General features: G+C 37.7%; 1 long non-coding RNA gene across 1 annotated transcript; it reads left to right on the top strand.

Moving 5' to 3' along the window:
- The first annotated feature begins 3,709 nt into the window (after positions 1-3,709).
- On the top strand, positions 3,710-6,088 carry LOC141652280 (uncharacterized). The gene is made up of 3 exons (XR_012547100.1): positions 3,710-3,916; positions 4,029-4,101; positions 5,861-6,088. It is a non-coding gene; the product is annotated as an uncharacterized LOC141652280 (long non-coding RNA).
- The last annotated feature ends 16,756 nt before the right edge of the window (positions 6,089-22,844 follow it).

The following is a 22,844-nucleotide window of genomic DNA, read 5'->3' as shown; positions in this document are numbered from 1 at the left end:
AAATCCCTTATTTTCCGCTTAGATTTAATAGTTCTTTTGATGCCTCATCGAGGGGTGTCACAGTTGGTATCAGAGCATGTGTTGCTCCCGACGCACACACGTGTACCCCGAATTTAAATTGAACTTGACCTTGAATAATGAATGAGAGATGGGTAGACTTAAGGACCTAAGTTGGTAGTCTGTAGTGTGGTTGCTCCTTGTTAGGTTCTAACATGTTTGTCGATTGTCCTTTAATAATTTTTGTGCCCTTGGATCAATGACCGTGAGCTTACCTACGTGAAGATCAAGACTTGACGCCTTTTGCCGGGAATTGAAGAATTGTTCGACTTTTGAAGAATGCTTCTTCTTCCTTGAAGATATTCCTCATTCGTGTGTACCTTGCCTTGTTCTTTCATTTCTTGATGCTTATTTCCTCTTCTAAACTTTCTTTTCTGTTTTCCTTGGAAGCTACTCTTGTACCCCCCTAACTTGTCCTTTGTTCCCTGCTTATCCTCCCTTAACGACCTTTTGATAGTACTCTTTCTTTTGTTTTACCTTTGAAGCTAGTTTGGTACCCACCCGACCTATTCTTCGTTTTTGTTTCTTCTTCCATAACATCTTGCATATGGATCTCCTTCTCTTGAAGAATGTCTTTACCGTCTTGAAGATACCTCCCTCTCTTCGAGCACCTTGTCATATTCCCTTGTCTTTGTGCTTCTATGCCTTTCGCAACTCTCATTCCATATCTTAGGAGTTGTCTTTGTACCTTTTCTCCTTATAATGCCCCTCGTGTATACCTTCATCTTTGCCTTATGGAATGTTAACTTCGGTCGGATAAGTTGGCTTTTGTGGAGTTTGTTCGTGTTTTGACCCTTAACCCCAGTTTTGAGAGGTCGTGATGTTAGAAAGACTTAGGTAATGTGATGATAAATACTTAGTGATTCTTATACCTAGTTCCTTGTCCAAGTGAGTATAATTGATTGGCGGATTCTTTGTGTTAGGAATGAGTTGCCTATGTGATTAAAGTTATAGAACTTGGCTTTGTTGTTTATGTTTGGGATTTGAAAGCTTAGTAGGTCGAGCGTCGTCACCTTAGGAGTAATCAGGAGATAAATCTATGATATGAGCTTGGAAGAAAACCCACTTTTAGATGTTAATGATCCCGTATAGAGTGGTGATGTGGTTTGATATTAGTTGACCCTTGAGGATTTTGTTGAGAAGTCCTTGCTAATTCATTCTTTGGTTTTTTAAAACATTGAGGTTGTGACAAATACTTGAGATAAAGAGATGTTGTTATGCTTGAGTGGTAGATTTACCTTAGGGAAACCCTAATACGTGATAGGATAGGTGAACAATGGGTCTAACCAATGTATCAACCCTTAGCGGCGTTTATTTTTACCTTGATCGATCAGAGGTGTTACCCTTTAAGAGCGACTTGCATATAAGGAATGAGATGAATTGCCTTGACCCTCGTTTTGGAATTTGGTCGTTTTGTTATGAAGGCACAATATCCTAATAGGTGTGACCTTGTTAGAGAGAACCTTAAGTCTTAGAAAGTGTGTGGTTTAAGCCCTAGAATCCCCCTCGTACCTTTAATCATCTTCCTTCCCTTCGTTCATACTTGATTGGATTTATTTCTTAAGTATAAAAGTTTACTTGTCGTTTCCTTGCCTTGAATACCTCTCTAATTCTAATGTCTCTTACTGGTGTTAACTAGTTACCTTTACTATTGACTCCTTTAATCTCACACCTCGTCATGTTCATGTATCCCCTTTAAATTTCCTATCATTTCTTGACCTAGTTATTACTCTTTGTCTCTTTAGTGGAGTGATGGCATTGTTGGCTATGTTGTAGAGTGAGTGAGATGCTCTTTGAGGATTCTTTGTGAACCTTGATTTCGTCAAAATTGGATAAGTGGAACTTGAGTTGAGTTGGGTAGGAAAAATTGTATGACAAACCTATTTACTTTTGGTTGGTGGTCTTTATGATTTGGGGAATGCGATCATCTATGCTTGTGAACTCGGGTGTGAATAAGATTTTGGTTTGGAGTGTTAGAAAGTATGAAGACCTTAAGATTTTGACCTTTGATTGAGGATTTTACTATAGTGAGAACTCCTAGTAGTCGATAGTTGGTTAGGTGTGTAACTGTTTTAGTAGTTTGATCTTTCGTGGAAATCGTTTATAGATGATTTATATTTGAGAGTTATGGAATCACAATTGTGGTGGAGTTACTTGACCCACGGGGTAGCCTAAGAGTAAAGTGTGGGTATTTTGAGGAAATGCTTGGGAGTTATATGGTTATGAGTTTTGTGGTTAGGAAGTTTTCGGAACCGTTCAGGATGATATTGTTGTTTGAGACTTGAGTGCCTGGCGTTTCCTTGCTGTTTAAATTCCTTCCTTCCTTAAGCATAAGCATGTCCGTTCATACCTCTCTTCCTCGATTCATCGTGCTCCTCCTTTAAATTTGATACTCGTAACTTGTGAAATTCAATCTTTGATATCCTTGTAGATTCGATTTCAACTCTTCTCCTAGGTAGTTCATCATAGCTCTTTTGTTGGTTAAGATTGAACCCTCTTAGCGTACTTTGTTTTCATGATATCTAAGTTCTTTTCAATTCATAAAATTTCTAAACATTTCAAACTACCATTTTTGGTTCGTCGTTAAAAGTTTATGTTACTCTTACAAAACCCTACCTATTTTTAAAGGTTTGAAAATGAGAACTTGATTCAGTTCTCCTTTTGTTCTACGAGCATAACTTCCTTTTATTGATTTTAATTGCTAAACCCGAGTTACTTTTAACTGTGCTCAATTTCTAACTAGCTTTGGTCTACTTATGATTTCGTTGTCAAGAGTTTAATATTATATTTTCAGGAATTTGACTTCCTTTTGAATTTAGAAATGAAACCTTTATTTCTATTTTGATCTTTGCAAAAGAAAATTTGAGTAAATTGCCTTCTCTTTTGATTTTGACGTTGATCGGATGTTAGAACTCGTTATTTGAAACGTTTGATAACTTGTTCTGCGCTTGTCGGCGAATGATTTTTGTTTTAAATTTGTCTTAGACTTGGAAAGTTAGCGTTCTTGTGTGCACGACAAGAGCAATTTCGTTCCATGGATGAGACTTATACTTCTGAAAACTCTTCATTTATGTTTTTGAAAGTATTTTGATTTTCGATTTATACAAATGATTTGCTTTTGACCATATCTTCGATTTGGAATGTGATGTTCTTGAATGCGCAACGAGAGCATTTTCGTTCCTTTGATGAGAATCTGGTTCTGTCGGAAAATTTTATTTGAGACTTCTGAAAGGATTTTGATTCTTACGATAAGTAACCTTTTGAATGTTTTGGTTACCGATTTCAAAATTCCGGTTTTATTTTATATGACATTTCATTTCCATTTTCAAGTTTCGAGGACGAAACTTTTTAAAAGTTGGGGTGATTGTAACACCCGCGAATTTTCCATTTTGACAATTATAATTTAATTAACCGTTCTATTGTCTTATTTATATTTTTAAATTATTTAATTTGATTAATTTCATTATTAAACATGATTTTTATAAATATTATATTTTTAAAGCTTAAGTTATGTGAAATAAATATTTTGGTCGGATGATAATGATAATAATAATAATATTTCCCGTCTTGAGTTGTAGTGGGCTTGAGACGTCATTTCTAGTAGAAACCGACTCAATTTGAGTTGTTGGGCTTTTTATAACTTATGGGCCTTTTCTCCTTCTCCTTTCTCTTCATAAAACCCTCACATAACACCTCACAACTTCATCTCCCTCATTATTTTTCTGAAATTCTCCTCTCAACACACCATTAACACTCATCTCCCTCTCAACCCTAAAAACTCCATATCTTGCTCAATTCTTATCCAAACTAAGTGATTTTCGCGTCTATCTCTTCCTCTCGTCGCCCTCCTTCTTTCTAGGTAAGAAAAGATCCGACTTTCCTCCTTATATGGGGCTGTCGAGCCAATTTCTCATGGTACCCTTTTTTCTAGTTTCGATTTTTAGTCTTATTTTGTGTTTTCTTATGTTTAGGAGAAAGGTTAGTTGACCCGGAAGTGGATTCTTGAAAGGTAGACGAGTCTTTTGTGGATTTAAGTGCAAAAAGGTAACGGTGATGGGTTACTCGACTTTATGTTAAAATTGTGTGATTTGTGTAGTATTAGACTCATATGATTGTTAAATGTGGTGTCTTTCATGACTTATGATGAATTGTCGTTGATTAGAATGCTTGTATGACATTTCTCACATGTTTGATGGCAAGTTCCATGCTTTATTGTCTTTGGTCCGTATTGGTTGAATTTCTATCTCAATTATGTTGTTTTTCATGGTTAGAATCATGTTAGGACAGGTAAATAATTGTTGTGGAACGATTTGTGGTTGTTTGCAAATGATTTGAGAGACGATTTTGGCGATTCACGCGTACAGTGGGTCTCAGCCGGTTGACCGGCCGCCGGTCCCCTGACCGGCTGGGAACCCTCTGTATGTTGTTTCACTTTTTAAGTGTGTCGTGGGTCTCAGCCGGTTGACCGGCCGCCGGTCCCCTGACCGGCTGGGAACCCTCTGTAACATTTGGCCTTTTTACAATTTTTCAAAAATGAACCATGGGTCTCAGCCGGTTGACCGGCCGCCGGCCCCCTGACCGGCTGGGAACCCCCTGTAAGTTTTATTAAAATCCAATGTTTGCTAGGAGTCCCAGCCGGTGGACCGGCCGCCGGCCCCCTGACCGGCTGAGACCCCTCTGAGTGTCTTTCCTCGCCTATAACTTATATTAATCATTGATTTATGCATGTATCTTCTTCCTTATTGGTAATTGGTTAATTTAAGGCTTGTTGACATCTCTTATTTACCCCTTTCGGACCTTTGGTACGAGTGCGTGCCATGTTTTCGGATTTGGGTTATGCTTATTGACATGATGATCATGCAACTATTGTTACTCGTATTTGTGACCGGAGTGTGACGGTTTACATTGTGTGACTACTCGACATTCCTTATTTATTTGCCCTCGGCCATTGGGTCACGATTATGTGCCATTGTTTCCGAGTTGGGCTGTCTTCCTTCCGCCTCTTCGGACCTTGGGGTACGGATAGGTACCATGGTTCCGATTTGGGGTTACTCGACCTTGGGGCACGGCTAGGTGTCATGGATCGAGTCTTGGATACGATTTGGGATTGTATGTCGAATCGGGTGTCGTCCATCCCGAGAGTCGGCGATTTAGACTAGGACCGTATTATGAGCGTCGTCCTACCAGGAGGTTGGAGTCTAGGGTTTGTCTTGTTTTGAGTCAATCCTTTGTAAATGTCTTGCTTGTTACGGTCATTGGTGTGTTCTTATATACGAGAGTGCACGTCTTCTATGATTGTTTGTGAGAGTCTTGGTCCTATCGGATACTAGTGGTGAGATGCAAGCCCCTAGTTGCGATATGATCGCCGGGATTGATGTTCCCATCCGTTCTTATGGTGAGATGTAAGCCATAAGTATGAATGTGACATTAGTAGCCACGTCCCGTGCTATGGTTGTTAAGAGGTTTTCAAAGGAATGGCTATTGGTTTCCATCCATGTATTTTCTATTCAATTGATCCGTTGTTTACCTTCTTCATATAATTCGATGCCTAATCTCATATCCATGTTTTGGGCTACCTTGAATGCATGTTTAATATAATGTACCATGCCTACCTCTTTAAGAATGCAATATGCCTATCTCGTTATGATTATCGTTACATTCCCTTGTCCATATTATTCAAGTATGATGCATGATCAATATGTTTAATTAAGTTCTTGCTTATGTGCATTTTGACATATTGTGGCTGGAGAACCCCTGAGTTACTCCCCACTGACTGTGGCGTTCATGTTTACATGAATGACAGGTTTGTGATGCAGATTATGGGGAAGACGTGTGAGCTAGCGAGAACGTTGAACCTTGGACCTTAGTTATAGGTTGTTTAGACTCACCTATCGTTAGACTTGTGTTTATTCGTGGGATATCTTTTCCCCAACGCACTTGTTTTAAAATTGTAAAACTTAATTATCTTTCTTTTCATTTTTGGTTTGATCACTTATGGTGAATTTCGAACTTTAAACTTTAAAGTTTTTAAAAATCCCTTATTTTCCGCTTAGATTTAATAGTTCTTTTGATGCCTCATCGAGGGGTGTCACAACGCGCCAAAATTGTTTGGACTCAACGGGGTATAAGACGGTCTTGTATTCCAGGGCTAGTAGATGGATTTAAGGAAATTCGTCAACCAAGAGTTCTAGAGGTAGAATTAGTCAACCGTTGACTTACCGAATTTACACAATTATGGGATGTTTTGCCCAAGCGATGCTCATTTTTGTTTAATATTTGGGTCTTGGAATCATTTATATAATTTAGTGGGAGATCATTATATAAATGTTAAAACTTGTTAAACATGTTTTCACAAGTATTTTAAAACAATGGATGTTAATTTTTCCTTATTTGTTGTAGCATTTTAATTCGCAATGGCAACTTCTTCAACTCCATCGACCACTTCACTAGGCAAAGATTCATGGGTAAGGTCCTTAATGGACAAATGTATCTTAAAAGATGACGGTAATAACTTTCTTGAATGGGAATCCAACATCAAAAGCGCCGCGTTGTCAGACAACGTGCTCGCTTACTTAACCGATGCTCCTCCCATCGAGCCGGTCCAAGGGCTTCATCGGCGGTGCGGACCGCCTATGATGACCATGTGAGGATGTCGAATGATATCAAGAATGTGTTGATAGGGTCGATGTCCCCAAAGCTCAAGCTTTCATGCATTTCTTTAAATGCGTACGAGATATTCACACGTATGATTACTATGTTTTCACAAACACCTAAAGTCCGTCAATACGATGCGGCGACACGCTTCTTTGAAGCAAAGCTTGAGAGGGGCCAAAAGGTTAGTCCCCATGTACTCAAAATGGTCGAATATGTCGACATCCTAGAGCGTCTAGGGTGTAACATTCCTAAGACTCTTGTGGTGGATCGAATCCTCCACTCACTTCCCACCAAGTTTGCCCACTTTAGGGTAAACTACAACATGAATGGCATGGATAAGAGTTATCATGAAATTCATACACTCCTCACCCAAGCGGTGAGGGATATGGAAGCTAGTGGGAGTGAAAAAGGGGATGTTCTAACCACGAAGTTAAAGAACATGTCCCTTGGAGTTAAGAAAGGAAAAGGGAAGGAAAAGTCCCAATTCAAGAAATCGTCAAAGAAACAAGACAAAGGAAAGGGGAAAGCCGTCGAGAATGGCAAACCCAAGGCAAAAGGTGTCAAACTCTCCGAGGCCGAATGTTTCCATTGTAATGGGAAGGGGCATTATAGGAGGAGTTGTCCCAAATACTTGGAGGATCTCAAGAAAGGGCGTGTGATGCCTATTGGTAAGATTTCATCTCTCTATGTGATAGTCGTTAATTACGCTTGCACTTCCACTTGGGTACTTGATATCAGATGTGGCTCTCACCTTTGTAATCATTTTCAGGGTTTAAGGGACGTGCAAGCACTAGCAAAAGGTGATGTGGATCTCCGCATGGGCAATGGAGCTAGAGTAGCGCCCGTTTCCGTGGGGACCTATGTGCTCACTTTAGCTAGTGGTCTAGAGTTGTATTTAAATAAGTGTTATTTTGTACCAACTTTAACCAAGAACATCATCTCCATTTCCGCATTAGACGCGGAAGGCTTTTGTTTTATGATTAAGGACAATAGTTGTACTTTTTCATTAAATGATGTGGTTTATGGCAAGGCCATTTCAATTGGAGGCATTTATGTTTTAAATGATGTTGATGACGTTTATCATGTGGAAACTAAAAAGCTCAAAACGGGTGATCCAAATGAATCCTACCTTTGGCATTGTCGTTTAGGTCACATAAAAGAAAGAAGCATTAAGAGACTTGCTTCATCAAAAGTGCTCAAACCATTTGATTTTGAATCTTATAGTACATGCGAGTTTTGCCTTTTAGGCAAGATGACTCGTGCACCTTTTGCGGGAAAAGGGACACGAGCTAGTGAGGTTTTGGCTCTCATACATACGGATGTGTGTGGACCATTAACCATCACCGCCAGAGGAGGTTTTCACTACTTCGTTACTTTTACTGATGACTTGAGTAGATATGGGTATGTCTACTTGATGAAGAACAAGAGTGAAGCTTTTGACAAGTTCAAGGAGTTTCAGAATGAGTTAGAGAACTAATTGGATAAAAAGATTAAGACCCTACGATCCGATCGTGGTGGTGAATATCTAAATATTAAATTTGATTCACACCTGAAAGATTGTAGTATAGTATCACAATGGACTCCTCCTGGCACACCACAACTAAATGGTGTGGCCGAAAGGAGAAACCGAACTTTATTAGACATGGTTCGGTCTATGATGAGTCTAACTGAGCTTCCTAGTTCATTTTGGGGTTTTGCCCTCTTGTCTGCAATATTCTCACTAAATCGTAGCCCGTCTAAAGCGGCCGATAAGACTCCATATGAGATATGGACAGGGAAAGTCCCTCATTTATTATTCATGTGTATTTGGGGCTGCGAAGCGTACATCAAGATAAAGTCTGACAATAAGCTTGCACCCAGGTCTGACAAATGTCTTTTTGTAGGATACCCAAGGGAAACACGTGGCTATTACTTCTACAATAAACACGAGAACAAAGTGTTTGTGGCTCGTGGTGCTGTCTTCCTAGAAAATGAGTTTATTTCTAGGAGACAGAGTGGGAGAAAATTTGAACTTGACGAAGTTCGAGAGCCACAAACGAGAATGAGGTAGAGGAGAACGTGGAGGATAACATTCCCTCTTCCTCTGAAACGGTAATTGTTCCTAGAAAGTCAAGTAGGATTTCTAGTCCACCTGACCGCTACCTTGGTAACATCGAAGAGGATGGTGTTTTGTTACTTTTGGAATGTGATGAACCTACTACCTACAAATCGGCCATGTCTAGTCCCGAATCCTCACTTTGGCTAGAAGCCATGCGGTCCGAAATGGATTCCATGTACGAGAACCAAGTATGGGACTTGGTGGATTTACCTGAGGGACTGCGACCCCTTCAGTGTAAATGGATATATAAAATTAAGCTCGGCGTGGATAAACATATAGATGTTTACAAAGCTAGATTGATGGCAAAACGTTTCACCCAAGTTCATGGTCTATACTATGATGAAACCTTTGCTCCAGTCGCTATGCTTCGGTCCATTAGAATAATCTTAGCGGTTGCCGCGTTTCATGATTATGAGATTTGGCAAATGGATGTCAAAACCGCCTTCTTGAATGGGATTCTAGAAGAAGAGGTGTACATGATACAACCTGAAGGTTTTGTGGATACATCTAACCCTAAGAAGGTGTGTAAGCTCAAGAAGTCCATCTATGGTCTTAAGCAAGCATCGCGGAGTTGGAATCATCGCTTTGATCATGTTATTAAACACTACGGTTTCACTCGAAGTGTGGAAGAACCGTGTTTATACATGAAGTTTAGTGGGAGTAAGGTTGCATTCCTTGTCCTATATGTGGATGACATATTGCTCATCGGGAATGATATTCCATCGCTCACTTCCGTTAAGGAGTGGCTAGGGAAACACTTCCAGATGAAGGACTTGGGAGAGGCACAACGAATCTTGGGTATCCGGATCTATAGGGATAGGTCCAAAAGGATACTAGCATTGAGTCAAGAAGCTTATATTGACAAACTTCTTGACCGGTTCAATATGAAATACTCCAAGAGAGGATTTCTGCCTATGGGCCAAGGGATTACTTTGAGCAAGTCACAGTCTCCCTCTACCCCTAAGGAGATTGAACACATGAAGACCGTCCCTTATGCTTCCACTGTTAGGTCTATCATGTATGCTATGATTTGCACTCGTCCCGACGTTGCGTATGCCTTGAGCTTAACAAGTCGTTATCAAGCCAAGCCTGGTGAGAGTCACTGTATAGCCAAAAAGAACATCCTTCAGTAATTGAGAAGGACTAAGGATTCGTTCTTAGTGTTTGGAGGAGAAACTGAGTTGCGTGTAAGAGGTTACACGGACGCAAGTTTCCAAACCGATCGGGATACTATGAAATCCCAATCCGGCTATGTGTTTATGCTAAATGGAGGAGCTGTTTGCTGGAAGAGCTTCAAGAAAAGCGTTACTGCGGATTCTACAACAGAGGCTGAGTACCTTGCAGCGTCTGAGGCTGTAAAGGAAGCTGTTTGGATTAGGCAATTCATGGAGGGACTAGGAGTAGTCCATTCCGCCGAAGATCTGATCACTCTATATTGTGATAACAGTGGAGCTATTTTTCAAGCCAAAGAGCCGAAGTCTAGTAACAAATCTAGACACATTGAAAGGAAATACCATGTAATTAGAGATTATGTGGAAAGGAAGGAAATTGACATTTGTAAGGTTGGGACAGATGATAATATTGTTGATCCTTTAACCAAGCCTTTATCAAAGACTAAACATGATGGTCATGTCGTCGCAATGGGATTGAGACGAGTACCGGATTTTCTTTAGATTATGGATATGTAAGAATTGGATAGTGTATCTCTTTTTATATATATGATAATCGCATTCATTGTTTAAGCATTCATTTATGAATTCATTTATTTAGTGTGACTAAATTAATAATACCTTGTTTATCTGAATAACTTGTGGAGACCATGTTGAACACTATTCAAGTGAATAAGATGAACATTGTATTTTGTCCCTAGTCACTTAATGAGGTGACGTCTCGGAGTGACTAGATTGTAAGTCGATTGATGGTTGTTCAACACCATGAGGTCATACGTGATGACTAGTCGATTACATAGGCAGAGTGTGTGACACTTTGCCTGACAGTGACCATTTAGAGAGTCTCTAAGTTCTATTCTAGACGCCTGGTTGATACGTGCATTTTATATAGTCCCTTTAGGCCTTTTTATGCACGTATTTCTATGCTATTATCGTAGTTTTATGCTACGGAATGCCCCGAATTGTCTACTTTGGTTTCTCTTGTCTTATTTGCAGGAATGAACCAAAGAGAAGCTAAATAAAGCTTAATACATGTCCCTATGCATTAATTTAGGATAGGAGTTGAGTCGGAGCCTTAAGACTACTATTTTGGGATGCGCAAAGGAGTAAGCAGCTAGGCGAGCAAAGGAAGAACTTTAAATTGTTAATGCCTACTTTTAAGAGCCATATCTCGAGTTCTACAACAGATGTTCAGGTTATTCTAATTGGAGATGAAAGCTTGTCCTCTTAGCTTTCCAACGCCACCGGAATCGTCCTGTTTGCCCAAGTAACGAAGAAATGGCAGCCGTTTGAAGTTCAGTGCGCGGAGCAGGAATTGTGCGCTAGAAAGTACTCGATCGAGTATAATTATGCTCGATCGACTCCTTTTTCTACTCGATCGAGTAGTTGCATTTTAGGGTTTACTCGATCGAGTATTTATTTCACTCGATCGAGTGGTTTGAGCTTAATTTCAATCGATCGAGTGGTTTAAAATCACTCGATCGAGTGGTTTGCTATTGGGCTCGGGCTTTTTAGTCTTATTTCGTTATTAGGTCAAATAATAATCCTATTTCTTATAAATAGGAAGCACCAGAAGTTATTTGTACTCTCTCTTATCATCTGATACTACACTATACGATACTTTACTTTTCTCTTTTCTACTGTTGACTGCTTTCCTCTCCTTTTCCGGATTCATTTTAGTAATTCTTTCTCCTTTCTTTCTTTATTATTTTGCAATGTTATTTATTTCTTCTTCCTCTTCCTTTGTTTTATTTAGTATGTTTAGCTAATTTACTCTGCTAGGATTTAGGGTAGTCAATGGACATATGTTAATTGCTAATTAGGTTTACTGATCGTCTGTTGTGGTTATGTCTATGTTGTTAATCGCTATAATTAATTGTTCCTGTCTAATTGAGTCGACACAATTAGTCATTTTATCGTAGTAAACCTTGACCTGGACTGGAAGGTTGGAAAGGGTGAGACTCGTAACGAACATTAGGGAACCGTAGTGAGGGCGGAAGCTAAGCTATTTGTGCTTTAGGGCGAATTGAGACCGGAAGGAGATATTCGTTGCCCCTTAGACCGACACATCGACTAATCTGTGACCTTAACCGCAATTAATTGAAGTTCATTGATGACCCGAAATCCTAGTTCCCTCTCTCTTCCTTGTTAATTTCTCTTATTCCCTTTTCTCTTGCTTTATCTTATTAGTGTAGTCAAAACATTTCAAACCCCCCATTTTGTGACCGTAGACAGACCGAATAGACAAGTAGATAGTGACCGCCTCCCTGTGGAGATCGACCCTACTTACCGCTGACTTCCGTTAGTAGTAGCTAGGTATTTATTTTTGGTACTGAAACGACGGTATCAAATTTTGGCGCCGTTGCCGGGGAGGCAACTACTTTATTTATTTGTTTAATTTTGTCTGTCTTTAGCCTCAAGGGATTTATCCCTTGAGGCCGTTCTCATCTTTTTCTTTAGTGCTGTTTTGATAGGTCCTACAGGTCCTACCTAGACAGTTCTAGGTAAAAGATCCTCAAAGGGAAGGCTTGAGTACCTTTGACCTATCACCTATGTTCCATTATATGGCACAGCAGGTGATTTACTGCGGGAGATATGGTGCTGCTGGGCACAATGCAGCTGATTGCATGGCAGAGAACGACAAGGTCTACGCGTTCAAACAACATAGACGAGCTAGTCAACCTCTTGTAATTGCGCCGCCACATCTACCTTATCAACGAGGCTATCAAAAGCCTCCATTTATCTGGACACCGCGACAACAAGCTCCTCCTCCTGATAGACAGAAAGAGGAGATTGCGGAGCTGAAATCTTTGATGAAGGCACTTGCATTCCGAGTGCAAGAATATGATAGACGTAAAGAAGCTCAACTAATTAAGCTGGAGTCTCAAATAGCTCATCTAGCTGCTGAGTCGAATAGTAGGCAACCAGAGAAGGTATACTTTACCGAGAGTGGTCTTTCCCATGAAGGACCCGAGTTGCCTAGCGCTATTAATGATTTGGATGACTCGGATTACGAAGATCTATCCGAAAATTAAGCGAGTTATGAAGATTTATGCGATGCACTGCAAAGATCACTCGATCGAGCTAGTAATAGTGCTCGATCGAGTGGATTATCAGAGAAAACGTTCGATCGAACAGTTGATTCCACTTGATCGAACAGGTGTGTTGAGGAAGTCCTCGATCGAGCAGTTCACTATGTTCGATCGAGTGAAAATCAGGAAGGAAGCTTTCGATCGAGTAATAAAACCACCCGATCGACTGATTTGGCCAGAGAGAGCAATGCAACGTCATTTGGGTTCGTTTTGGGTGACGATTTTTATGAAGACAATGGATACGGTGAATCTCCCCTTTTCAACGCTGAGCTGGATGCGCTTGAGGCCGCGATTTATGGGACGTAATCCACTGAGGAGGGTGACGAGAAGACAGCTGAGTCGGTAATTACTCCTAGCACGGAAGAGGTAATATCTTCCTTTGTCAATAATTCCATCATTGAGAGCAACCAAGCTGAGGTAATTAGCGATAATTTTATTGTTGTCGATATTAATAGAGCGCTACCTCATATGACTCGTGTTTCTTCTTTTAATGCCATACCCCCTCCCAGTTGGTCGAGTAATTTAGCGATTTTTCACCGTTCTTGTCATCTTAAATTCGTTAATCTGAAACGGTACCCTAAATCATTATTAATTGCTCCCTAGCTCCTTTATTTTGTTGACAAATTTAGGAGCTCTCATAGGAAATTTGTTAGACTTAAGCGTTTATACATGTTATTTTCCTATGCTGCTATTATACTTTGGTGCTACTTATGCTCTTGTGTAGCACATGTGCAGTTATATGATCTACTGTTAAGAGCTTTGAGTTGCTTTGATTCTGACTGACTGGAGCAGCTGTTGAAGAAAAGAAGGTCGAGCTGGGACCTTTCTGAAACTAGCGCTACCGGGAGGCAACCCGGAGATTTTATTTTTAATTGTTTTTCGAATATTTCATTTTATTTCAGTTTTAGTTGTAATAATTAGTCTTCGTACCATAGACTATTTCAGCTATGCTTGCTTCGTTATTTTTGCGGGCTGTTTTATTGCGTCTTTGCAGGAACATACTGAGGATGACTCGATCGAGTACTTTTTGTACTCGATCGAGAACTTTTGCTGCTGATTTCACTCGATCGAGCATATATCCTTCTCGATCGAGTACCTGCCAAGGAGAAACAACTCGATCGACCACTATTCTTCTTCGATCGAGCAGTTTAGTATGCCCAGTTCATTCGATCGAGTATCATCCTCTCTTGATCGAGTGCCTTTTGGATGCCCTTTGCTTGATTCGTTCCCGTGACGATGTTTTGGCAGCTGTTTGCGACCTCCCATGTTGCTGGCTGGTTTGGGGAGGTCCCTTATTCGCGTAATTTTGTAAGCTTTCCGCATCTCCACTCTTTCTCTTTTAGTTTGCATTTCCTTTCCCTGTTTTGGGTACAATGAGGGCATTGTACGGTTCGGTTTGGGGAGGTTATGCATCCATATCCGTGTCTGCATATTGTTTTTATTGCATTTCTGTTATCACGTTTAATTTCTGTATGCACTGTTGTTTATTTGTATAAAATTCAAAAATCTCAAAAAAAAAAGAACAATTTCAAAAATTACACGTCTACTTTTGCATATAGGTTGAGTCGGAACGGTTGATTTCAATGATGAAATTGTACTATAATTGTCCTTTTTACTTAAGCCTTGCATAAAACTTAATATCTTTAGCCTTGTCTTATTGCATATCTACGAGTTAATGTTAAAATTTAGCTCAACGAATAGACTTGACCTGAACATTTTGGCAAACTACTCCATAAATTCTGAGTTTTAGAGCCTTATAAACTGGTGTCATTTGTGACCAGTTTCATGTAGAATTGTGAGTAGTTACTCCTTCCATAGCATGTTCATCAATTTGCACGTATATGAAATTCAATTGCTTTTTGCCTGCATACATTCGGGTTAGTGGTTGGTGTCACATGCAGGGATGTGCTTACAATTTCCCTTTCTTTCATTTTTACCCATTTAACTCCACATTAGCCAAATTTGCCTGTTGACCCTTAGCTACATTCCAAATTTAGCCTGCCTTGTCAAGCTAGTTTAATGTATGTTTTGCGGTATATATTTTATTGTGCCGAGTTTGGCTTGTATCCACTGATTTGAAGTTGGTAATTTATGAAGAAAAAAAACGTGAAAAAGAAAAAGAAGAAAAAGAAAAGAATTGAAAAAAAAAGACGAAAAATGATGAAAGAAACAAACCGAAAAAAAAGAAAAAAAAGAGTTTGTTTGATGAGACGGTTTCTGCTCCTATGCTTTATTTATATCTATTGAGGAGTATGCTCAGTTCGGTTTGGTGAGTTTTGTGCCAAATGAAGGGAACATGAGCTTAATTCTATAATTGAAGGAGAATCGGATGTTGTTATATGGTTTTGTTCAGGTACTAGCTTGGCCGCCTATACCTCCACATTCCCATAAATGTTTTGCCTTTTCTTACCCATTGCTTCACTTTACCATATTTTTGTAAGCCCTCGGCTGTGACGGACCTTGATTGGTTGGAATGTATGTGCGGTAGCTAGAATTGTCTATCATATTAGTTGCATGCATGTTTATGTGGGTCGTAGTTTAGGTGAGCGACTATATTTCTTTCTCTCTTACATATATTGTTGGAATATGTGTCCTCCGACAATAATGCGATCACAACTGTCGATCATGATGATCACATATTTAAATCTCATTTTAAGAATACACGTGGGATGTAATATTTTACAGTCAACTGGTCCACACATATCGGTAATGATTGGCTGACTAGAGTTTGACATTACTGTCGTGCGACGGTGGTGATCAGTTGATCCCCTTAGGTCATACCTATAGGGAAATACTCTTAATTGATTATTTAATTAATCGTATGTCGATACGAGTTAATTAAATTACTTAAAATTGACGGATGATTTGTGAGTAAGATTAACATGTCTTATTATAATTCGATTAAATTGGATACGGTCTAAGTAATCGAATTGTTTTATTACTTGGATAAAATTATTGTTTACGAAACAATTGAAATTGAAATTGAATGAATAATTTATTATAAATACAAGACGTTGTAATTTATAATTTGATAAACCGTTTTGGTACAAGTAATTACGAACTAGTCGATTTTGTAAATGACATATTTTATGAGTATGTTGATTTTTAATATGTTAAAAATACATTACAATTTCATAAGTCAAGTAACATGTCACATATGTTACAATTGACAAATGACAAAATAAAATGGACCTTCCATTTTATGTCATATGTGCCGAAAATTGGAGGGAGTATAAGGTTTAAATTGTGTTAATTATTTTTAAGTGGAAAACAAAATGATTACCTACCTAATTGTAGCGATGCAAGTCTATTTTCTTGGGAAGAAAATGAGCACCATGCATTGGCTCACCTCTCCCTCCCCACCGGTTTTCTAAAAGAGAAATTTAGAGGGTTTTTCCTCTAATTTTTCATTCACTTCTTCATATTATATTTCTAGTGTAAGAAATATTAATTCTCTCTACAATTGTGAAAACTTAGAGAAATAAAATTCTCTCAAATTCCTTCCTCTCTTGGCCAAAAATTACAAGAGAACAAAATTAATATTTTGTGTCATTTTTAAGTAAAACTTATATTTTTACTAGTTCATAATTATATAAGTTATTAAGAGATTTCTTTGGGTATATGCTTTTGGGAGAGGTTCTAATTTGAACCTTGTTCATCCAATATAAGGAAAGCTCAAGAACTAACAAGAAGGAGATCTTGTTGGTGCCCTATTATCCGAAATCCCATAGTAAGATTGATGATTTCTTCTCTTATCTTGTTTTAGGTTGCATGCATAAGATCTTGCTTTTATTTTATGACTAAATAAATTATTTCATATATGAATATGTAAATTAATGAGATTAATGAATCCAACAAGTGGTATCAGAGCCAGGTTGTTTGCATGCAAATCGGTTTATAGTTTTTCCGAGTTATAAGATTAACATACAAAACTAATTAATTTGGATTTATGAAGATAAACCTAAATATAAGCTTGCATGTTAAAATTTTCTGGTCCTAAGTGATTTGTAGGACATATTGGTTTATTTATGGATTTTATTGTTCATTTTATATATTATTGGCATTAAAATGTGATTTTTATGATAAAAATGTCATTTTTGGACGAAAAATAGCTAAACTTCGATTTTTTCAGTGGTTTTTGGATATTTTTTCACATATATTATCTACTGATGGCCTGTAAATTTTCATGATAAAATGAGTTGTTTTGCTCGAAATATGGATTTTTAAGTTAAAATCGTATTTAAATGGGTAAATAGGTTAATATGAGTTATATTTCGAATCTGGTCATGGAAATTTAGTATGTTGTCACATGAAATTTTACAAGATGTGTGTAAAATATTTGGCTATAATGAAGTCTTTATGCATGATTTATGAATTTTTGATGAAAAATCACATAAATAGTGACTATAATTAGTAATAATGGTAAAACATACTTCATGACTAAAGGAAAAACGTCACATGTTGAATTTTATCATATATTTCAGATCTAAAAGTGAAAAGTTGATAAAAATAATTTTTTTCTCATATTTTTATGGTCATAATTGTTAAAACCGATAAACCGCAACATTGTTTTTCTCGATAAATTTTTGAAATTTTTAACCTAAGGTTTGAACATTATGAGTGTCATGGTATTTTTCCAGAATGTTCATGAGTTTAAATTTCAAATTTCGAATTTATTTGAAATTTTTATAACTTAATTTGAAGTTTATAGCATAATTTTGTATTTTTAGGTCCATTTATGAACAATATTAAGAAATCAAGTTTAATTATTGTCAAAATGTTAGTGGAGACTAATTTTGAGTCCTAAGATGGTTAGGGTAATTAACTTGTACATAAATATAAATTTATGTAATTATTGTGATTTTAATAAGTTAAATCACGCAAATCCGTAAAAACCGATTAATATATGATATCGGCTCTTAAAAGGCGATTTAGCATTAAATATAGCATGTTCATACATATTATAATGCTGCATTTTATTTATGATTGTCATATTTTAATTTTATATAATTTTTGAATTATGTAATTTTACTTAGTATGGCCTTAGTTTTAATTGGCATTACCCGAAATGTATGGGAATATCGATTCGGTTGTAATTATTGTGATCTCGTATCACCGTTTTGTAATTTAATAGATTTATTTTTATTTTAATTACAAATGTATAATAGGAAATTATGTAATTCATTTTGCAATTTAATTATTCCGGAGTTCCTTGAAGACGGTGCCATTCGAGAAGGCGATCCATCAAAGAAAGTGTTGCCTTGAAATGCGTGCCAAGACCGAAGTTCAAGGGACCAAAGGAGTTGGTTTCCGAATTTGTAATAGTTTATTAGATTTACTATTTTAGGAAGGCCATACTAGGATTTTATTTTTATGCTTTGCATTTTATTTATATGTTGCATGCATCGCTAAATCGCCATAACTAAACATGCATTTTAAATCGAGTTTATCGACCGTGTCAATTACAATTATCGTAGTTCACCGCTTTAGTTCACTTAAAACGTGATAGATAATAAATTGACACGACCTCTCGCTAAAATAAACAATTGAGACTTAGCCTTACCAAAAAGTAGAAACCATGAAAACCTATTTCGTGAGGGAGTGCGCTCGGCCATACCGGGGTACAAACCTTGTTACGTAGGGGAAGTGGGTGATAAATGTCTATCCACCAAATTCATGTTGATAAGGGATGAATCGGCCCTACCGTGCCCAAGTTGATGTGGATTTGGATCATGGACACATTTATTCGAAATTTGGGTTGAACTCAACAAAAGTATTCTCGACCATAGCCGGATGTGTTTTGGGCTAAAGATAAATATTAATGTAATTTTATCGACCAAGAGTTCTAAAAGTAGAATCGATTAAAGAGTTAATCCACAGAGTTATATTGATAAGGTATGAATCGGCCCTACAGTGCCCAAGTTAATATGAATTTGGATCTTGGAATCATTTATTATAGTTGGGTAGAGGTCACTATATAAATGCTCATATCTTGTTATATTATTTACAAGTATGATTAAAAAGACAAATGTTAATATTTCCTTTTCCTCCATACTTGTAGTTCATTACAATGAATCCATCAAACGCTACTACACCGATAACTATTGAGTCTTGCCACAATGTTTTTGACGACGTTTGCTTCAACAATGATTTCGACACTACTAGAGAACTTCATTTTGGGATAGGTTCGAAAGGAAACATAAACTTCATCACTTCTTCTAAACCACCTACTACTACAAGATCTCTTGTGAGCCGGTCTCAGGAAGACCGCCTCATAAAATCTATAGGATCTTTATCTTTGGAAGAGAAAGATGCCAAAACTTGTGGGAGCTCAAGCAATCAAGCTCTTGCTTCTAAGGGCAAAAGGTTCAAGAAGAAGGGAAAGAAAGGGAAAAACTTCAAGCAAGTTGAAGATGAATGCCATTATTGCTATGGCATGGGACATTGGCTTAGGAATTGTCCTATATATTTGCGAAATATAAGGGAAGGAATCATCGTTCCAAATGGTAAAATTCCTAAGGAAATTTATGTTATTGATGTAAATTATACTTTCACTACGACATGGGTACTGGATACCGGTTGTGGTTCTCACCTTTGTAATCATTTACAGGGGTTAAGAGACGTGAAGAGGCTTAGCAAAGGAGATGTGGATCTACGCCTTGGAAATGGAGCTCGAGTAGCGGCCGAATCCAAAGGAACTTATGTATTGGCTTTGCCTAATGGATTTGAGTTGTATTTACATAATTGTTTTTATGTGCGTACACTTTCTAAAAACATTATTTCTATTGCCATGTTAGACATGGACGGTTTTTGTTTTGTCATTAAAAACAATCGTTGTATTATTTCAAGGAACGACTTGGTTATAGGCCAAGCTCCTTCCATTAATGGCATTTACATTTTAGAAACCTCGAATCCAACTAATGACATCTACAACATTCAATCAAAGAAACTCAAATCAAGTGATCCAAATGAATCGTTCATTTGGCATTGTCGATTAGTTCACATAAACCAGAATCGCATCAAAAGATTAATTTCGACTAATGTGATTATACCATTTGATTATCAATCATATGGAACATGCGAATATTGCCTTCTTGGCAAGATGACTCGTAATCCTTTTAGCGGTAAAGGAACACGAGCTAGTGAACTATTGGGACTCATACATACCGATGTGTGTGGACCAATGAGTATCACCGCTCGAGGAAATTATGACTACTTCATAACCTTCACGTACCGAAGACTTAAGTAGACATGGGTATATCTATTTAATGAAACATAAGAGTGAAGCTTTTGAGAAATTCAAGGAATTTCAAAATGAAGTAGAGAACCAATTGAACAAAAGGATAAAAGCACTACGATCCGATCGTGGTGGAGAATATCTTAGCCATGAATTCGATTCACAGTTGAAAGGTTGTGGCATAATATCTCCACTATCTCCACCCGGAACACCACAACTCCATGGTGTTGCCAAAAGGAGAAATCGAACCCTACTTGATATGGTTCGATCAATGATGAGTCAAACCGAGCTACCAAACTCATTTTGGGGATTTGCGATCCAAACCGCAATTAGATGTTTGAATAATAGTCCCACGAAGACAACCGAAAAGACTCCATATGATATGTGGACGGGAAGGGTTCCTAATATATCCTATATGAAGATTTGGGGATGTGATGCTTACGTCAAGGCAAAGACCGACAACAAGCTTGCCCCGAGATCCGAAAAATGCATCTTTGTAGGTTACCCCTCGACCTCTCGAGGATACTACTTCTACAAACCTCAAGAAAACAAAGTGTTTGTGTCTTGCGAGGCTGTCTTCTTAGAAAGAGAATTTATTTCTAAGAGACAGAGTGGGAGAAATTTTGAACTTGATGAAGTTCAAGAGCCACAAACCGAGTTAGAGACGCCAGAAGATGTTCCTTCGCCGTCTAGCGCGGTTGTCCCTCCTCCACTTTGAAGAACGTGCCGAGTTACTCGCCATCCCGATCGATATGTGGGACTTATCGAAGAAGATGGAACACTCGATGTGTTGCTTTTAGAGAGTGACGAGCCCGCCACCTACAAAGCCGCAATCTCTAGTCCAAATTCCTCCTTATGGCTTGAAGCCATGAAGTCCGAGATGGATTCTATGCATGAAAACCAAGTTTGGAACTTGGTGGATTTGCCTAAAGGGGCAAGACCTCTTCTATGCAAATGGATTTTCAAGGTCAAGAATAGCATAGAAGGACATGATGATGTCTACAAAGCTAGGTTAGTGGCAAAAGGATTTACCCAAGTCCAAGGTCTTCATTATGATGAAACCTTCGCCCCCGTAGCCATGCTAAGATCCATACAGATTTTGTTAGCGATTGCCGCATTTCATGATTATGAAATATGGCAAATGGATGTCAAAACCGCTTTTCTAAATGGGCATTTAGAAGAGGAGGTGTAAATGATACAACCCGAAGGTTTTGTTGATTCTAAAGATCCTAACAAAGTATGCAAACTTAAGAGATCCATTTATGGACTTAAGCAAGCATCAAGAAGTTGGAATCATCGATTCGATCATGTGATAAAAGAGAATGGTTTCACTCGAAGTGTTGAGGAACCATGTTTATACATGAAATTTAGTGGGAGCAATGTTGTGTGTTGGAATATGTGTCCTCCGACAATAATGCGATCACAACTGTCGATCATGATGATCACATGTTTAAGTCTCATTTTAAGAATACATGTGGGAAGTAATATTTTACTGTCAACTGGTCCACACATATCGGTAATGATTGGCTGACTAGAGTTAGACATTACTGTCGTGCGACAGTGATCAGTTGATCCCCTTAGGTCATACCTAAAGGGTAACACTCTTAATTGAATATTTAATTGATCGTATAACGATACGGGTTAATTAAATTACTTAAAATTGACGGACGATTTTTGGAGGTGATATTTACGTGTCTCATTATAATTTGATTAAATAAGATACGGTCTAAGTAATCGAATTGTTTTATTGCTTAGATGAAATTATTGTTTACAAAAACAAATTGAAACGGAATGAATAAATTATTATAAATACAGAATGTTGTAGTTTATAATTCGGAAACACTTTTTGGTACAAGTAATTATGAATTACTAGGTTAAATTTTATAAGTGACATATTTTATTAATATGTTGATTTTTAATTGTTAAAAATACATTTTATACACATAATGTCTTGGAACATGTTACATGTGACAAATTGACAAAATAATGTGTAAAATGGACTTTCCATTTTACACAATATGTACCGAAAATAAGGAGGAGTATTATACTTAATTATTTTAATTATATTGAGTGGAAAGCATAATCATAATACCTAGCTAATAGCCTTGCATACCTATGTTTTCTTGAGAAGAAAAACTTGTCCATGCATTGGCTCTCTCTCCTTCTCCCAACCGGTTTTCCAAGAGCCTTATGGAGAGTTTTTCTCCATCAATTATTCATTCATACTTTTACATAATATTTCTAGTGTAAGAAATATAAAACTCTCTAGAAAACTAGAGAAATAAACACTCCAAAATTCATCTTCTCTTAACCGAAATTAAGAGACCAATATTAATATTTTGGGTCAATTTTTAGTAAGATTATTATTATTCTAGATCTAATAATATTAATCTATTAAGGGGTTATCTTGGGTATTCACTTTTGGGAGAGATTCTATACTTGAATCTATGTTCATCCATTTTAGGAGTGCTCAAGAAATAACAAGAAGGAGATCTTGTTGGTGCCCTTTTAATCCGAAAATCATATGGTGAGAAAAC

Source organism: Silene latifolia, chromosome 4 (genome assembly GCF_048544455.1).
Source record: "Silene latifolia isolate original U9 population chromosome 4, ASM4854445v1, whole genome shotgun sequence".
Taxonomy (NCBI): domain Eukaryota; kingdom Viridiplantae; phylum Streptophyta; class Magnoliopsida; order Caryophyllales; family Caryophyllaceae; genus Silene; species Silene latifolia.
The sequence above is the reverse complement of the archived record's forward strand: the minus strand, read 5'-3'. Positions and strand labels throughout refer to the sequence as shown.